Source organism: Pinus tabuliformis, chromosome J (assembly GCF_031772625.1).
Source record: "Pinus tabuliformis cultivar Carrire ecotype Pingquan chromosome J, CPIR1, whole genome shotgun sequence".
NCBI lineage: Eukaryota > Viridiplantae > Streptophyta > Pinopsida > Pinales > Pinaceae > Pinus > Pinus tabuliformis.
Window position 1 is genome coordinate 1,147,206,642 of NC_142295.1, and position 5,354 is coordinate 1,147,211,995.

General features: G+C 32.7%; 1 long non-coding RNA gene across 1 annotated transcript; it reads left to right on the forward strand.

Annotated features, from left to right (window-relative positions):
* The first annotated feature begins 3,050 nt into the window (after positions 1-3,050).
* Positions 3,051-4,055, forward strand: LOC149231149 (uncharacterized). Its single transcript, XR_016247426.1, has 3 exons — positions 3,051-3,150; positions 3,240-3,305; positions 3,402-4,055. It is a non-coding gene; the product is annotated as an uncharacterized LOC149231149 (long non-coding RNA).
* The last annotated feature ends 1,299 nt before the right edge of the window (positions 4,056-5,354 follow it).

The window sequence follows — 5,354 nt, forward strand, 5'->3', positions numbered from 1 at the left end:
TCCATATGAAAAGGAGAAGTAAAAGGAAAGAGTTTAGATGCAAAAGATGTCAAGTACCGAAACAACTTACAAAAAATATTGCATTCAGCAATTGCATTTCAATGTTTCAAAACCATATGCATGTCTCCAAACTGTTTTGAAAACATGTGAAAACACATTTTTGCAATGATACAACAACTTGGTTCCCCAACTTTCTTTGAAACATTCACTAGTTTTGAGCACCTACGGAAACCATTGAAAAATGCATGAGAGAAACAAAATTATATCAATTCAATGAACAATCTGAACAATTGTTCCAATGAAAGAATTGACACATCCATTAGAATTTTCCAATTGATCTGTAATCGATCTTAAAGATATAGAATCTCAGCACTATGTATATTGATCACAAATTAATGACCTTTTTTGGCAAGTGAAATATTAGTTTTTTATCATAGAGTTTTAGAGGAAGGGAACATAACACAACCATGGACTACTCTAGATTAAATATGCATACTATATCAACACTCTCTTGGATAATGATCTTACTTCTTTCATTCATTATTATTTGACTTGTGACTCAACATTTTTTCCACACCAAACGGTTCAAATACAAACTCATAATCACACAAAAAATTGCAAAAAAACAAAAATTCCAATTGTGGATTTGGTTTTCCTTCTCCACCAATTCACGAGACTTGTATTTTGCAACCCTTATGCAACAATTTGAATGATAATGATGAATTGAAAAAAGAAAAAAAAAAATCCTTTACACAACAATATATATTCAAAAGACATGGAATTTGGTATTTTATTACTTAATCTTGGTACTAAAAACAAATAATATATATTTATTCTACGCTCTTGTATTGTGCGGCCCATGTTGTTGTCAAATCCTTGTGATATTTGGATAAATGCATTCACAAAAAAAAACTAGCATTATGGAAAGGAAACACAGACACACAGTTCATCTTAAATGCATTTTCTATAAGAAGTTATTGTAGTTCTTATATGACAAAGATGGATCACACAATGGCATTTATGTTTAGGTGAATCCAAGAAGATTTCTTGTTTAATTATCATATTGAAATTGAAACTATTCGTAAACCTGGAAACACATTGTTAAATTTACAACAAATGTGGAGTAGATAATAAGTCCACATTATTCTTTAATTACCGTTGTACTCATCATCTAAGAAAAAAATTTATTAACATCGTTCAAGTTGAAAAATGAATGTATGTGCTTAAAAGACCTATTTTATTGCAACATGAACAAGATGACTCTGAAGATATTTTGTGCATGTCAATCATTGACAAATATTTTTCTCGACCACTTGATGTTGAAAACCTTTACTTACCAGAATGTGTTTCTTCATGCTCAACCACAATGGAAAAAACCAAATAAACAAAATCCCTAGTTTCATATGATTCATTTGTTACAACGAACAAGAAAACCTTGAAAACCATTATAGAGAAAAAATGATGCTTTATCTCCCATACAGAGAATCATAAGACACACTATGGAAACATGATGAAACATGGAAAAAAACATATTTTCCAAATAAGCACTTAGTTTCTATTATTGAAGAAAACAAATCCTGTCCAATTTTTCCATGGGGTGACATTGACCTTGCTTCAACTATAGTAGTATTGAAAACTGAATACATATATGTAGTTTTTCTCGCATTAGAGAGTGACAACACTTTCCATGCTAAAAAATATGATATTCACCATGATCTAATACAAAAGATGCAATCTAGAAACATTCAAAATATAAATGCAGATACTAATATCTATATTAAACATCCATCTATTTTCAACAGAATGGCATATTGTGAAATTATAGAAAGACAAATGAAGAACAACTTACAATGAAACAAATAGTTCTATGGAAAAAAACAATCCAGGAAAGCTAGTTTGTTTATTTATTACCGAAGATGCAGGAATAGGAAAGAAAACTAATACACAAGCATTTTATCATGCACTAATGCACTGCTATAACATAGACATCGAAATCAACCCCCTGAAAAAAAGAGTCTCATAGTTGCATTTTGTAGCAAAGCTTCATATATTGCTAATGGTATTATGGTACACTTAGCTTTATTCTTACCACTATCGTGATGTAATATGTTACTACTAACTTATAGCACAGTAGATATACTAAGAAAGGAATATGAAAAAATTAGACTTTTTCTTATAAACAAAGTATCATTGATCGATTCACAATTACTATATAACATCGATAGATGACTTCATGAAATTATGCACACTCCAACTACCACATTTCACAAACTTGACATAATATTATGCGGTGATATATTTCAAGCATAACATGTCCATCATCATTGGATATTTGAGCATCCAAGTCTTAAAGAAAGTACTACTCCTTACACTTTTTCGAGATATAATGTCAAGAGATTTGAACTACAGCAAGTGATGTGAAAAGAAAATAAAGAATTTGTGTCATATACCTAGGTTAACATATTAAATAATGTACATCGATTGTATACACTAAAATATTTCTTTTTTTGTACTATATGAAGCATTCTCTAATCTACTTTCAACTAAAGTGAAAGGATACCAGGCTCATGTATAACTTATAACACATAGCCCTTAAGTTACATTTGGTATTGAATTTATAATGCATGATTTAATAGTAGGGTGCCTTGGTAGGTTTCCACCCTTCCCAATTTATGCACTATAAGTCATGCTTATCTAGGTTGGTGAGTGCAATATTAGCATTAGACTTGAATCTTAACCCATCCACCCCATGGTCCAGGGCGTGATGATAACTTAGCCATATGAATAAACTGCAAAGGTGGACAATTCCTTCCAAGTGTTACTTATGGTGGTCTACCTCCCAACTCTACCGCTCACCTTCCTACACCTTAGATCCCTTCACATGGTGCTCACACCCGTCACATGCATGCCCAATTTTTGAGAGAAGGGACTATAATCAAGGGTGGATATTTTATGGAACAAATCTATGGTGAACCTCGGTTGATTTTATTCTAACCCTAACTCCATCACCTACCTTTTGTTTGTGTTCATTTTACTATTGCAGATGGAGGTTCGCGTGGGTGATACCTGGCTCTATCCAAAAATTTCGTGGTGGCTCCATGGCTCTGTGGCTAACCCTCTAGTGACCTCATGCCAGTTATTCCATCTCAGGTAAAAACACCACCATTTTAATACACTTTCAGTCGCTTTTCCATTATGATTTCCAACCTAAGCATGAAGGGTTTTACTCTATTTCAAAGGTTTATACCGTAGAAGTGGTGGTCATCCTTCCTCCTGGTGCCTTAAATCACTCACACCCTCTACAGGTACGGCTGTCCTACACAAATGGGCTAAAGAGTCAAAAGTATGATTCCTTAATTGTGTTGGATTCAATGATTAAATCTTCTCTCGTCTTGCTCTAGGGCTTGGCTTTTATCTGCAGACACCTCCCCGTTTTGGGTGGTTACCCACTCATAATAATCATGCTCCTCGAGAAGGGTTTTCTTTTACAGTAACCAGTAAGGGTAGGTTACATTTTTCATTTGCCATAAAAGGCCCTACTCTTGAATTTTTTTCTGGTAGCCTTTATTTCCATTGATGAAATTTCTACGCTAGGGTTTTAATTTTATTTTCTTACCTCAGATAGATGGAAGGTAACCAACTCGGAAATTGACTCCATATAGGTAATTTCATTGTTGTCTCTTCTTACCGTTTGTGTTTTTTTTCTGGGATCATCTGTTTCTACATTTTTTATTTTCTAATTCACTTATTTGCTTCGATTCTATGTCAAGTACTTTCAGTCCATCTCCCTTTTTTGTGGCTTCATCTGAAATGAATTTGGGCATAAAGTTAATTTACCTTCCCTCTGCGCTGCTATAGGTGGGTACCTCCTATGTTGAACTCACTAGGGTTCTTAATTTTGTTGGATGTCCCTTTGTCTTGTATCTTTTGATCGCTCTGGACAAAAACTTCCGCTAGGTAAACTACCCATTTGCACATATGAGATTATAATTGGTGTGATGCTTCATCACTTTAAGATCCTAAATTTGTAGGTTGTAGATAGTAAGATTGCAGCACAGGATGTGCTATAACTCGGTGAAGAGGGAGTGTAAGAGTATCGACCCCCGTCATTGTAATTTTGTTTCCTCAGTTCTTTGACTTTGATCCTATAAAGATGGACAATAACTACTTCCATGTTATTTTTTTCATTTACAATGATATTTTATGGTTTACCTTCAGGTTCCAGCTACACTCTCTTTTACAATGACATGACTCTAATGTTCCCAGCTTTTACTTTTATTACCATTATGGTGAATGAGTCCATGTTTTTACTCCTATATAGATAAATATGAACTTTTTGTATATATAGAGTATTTTACCTTTAACTCTGTAATGATGGACATTGGTAGATGTTTTCCAATTTTTTATTTTTTATTTTTGAACTCATGTTTCTTTATGATAGTCTATAATTATGATATTGTACCATGGTTTCGTTCCTCGAAATGAACTGGGCATAGGTAGAGGATCACTGCCTCTTGTGCATCATTGAGAATGTTCTTTTGCATGACAAAAGAGTTGTGCTCTTAATTTTTTTTGTCTTTTGTTATTTGACATGTAGCCTCGGGATAAGAAGACTATGTAATATGTTGGTTGTTCTTGACTAAGATTTCTATCATAATTGTTTTTTGAAAAATTGAATTACTTCATTATGTAATATTGCCCTTCTGATGTCATATTGTGTTCTTGTTTTTCTTATCATTTATAATTTTAAGATGCTCAATAATTCCTATGCTTATTTATTGTTTTTCTCAACCAACGTTTCTGGTTTTTTGTGATAATAAATTATTGTTTTCATATGCATGCACAATTTTGCAAATTCTAGCCCTTCTCAGTTCCTGTCTTTTATTTGTCTTCTGCAAACATATCGTAGATTTTGGTAAAGGACCTATTTCAATTTACCTTGAAATTTTTGGAAAACTATAGCTTCAATTTCTATTTAAATACAAATTATTCTTACTACTAATAGAATTCACAATGCTGCCCTTTGAAGTTTAATTATCTCAAAAGAATTTCCTTTGGTCATTTTTTTCTTTTCCTTAATTAGATAACGCATCGAAAATTAAGTCATCATGAATTTATGTGTTCCTCATAAGGTTCTCTATCACACGCTGAAACTCGTTGTTACAAAAGAATTTTTTTTCTTCAAAATTAATGTTCATATATGGGATTTTCTATTGTTCCCAATGTATATTATGTTACTTGAAAATATCTAAAATTATTGCTTAGAAGTGAGTGATTTAATTCTCACCCAACACCCATTATAGTCAGCACATCTATGAGGTATTGTTCGTTTAATTTCAGAGTCTCTTGGGTGA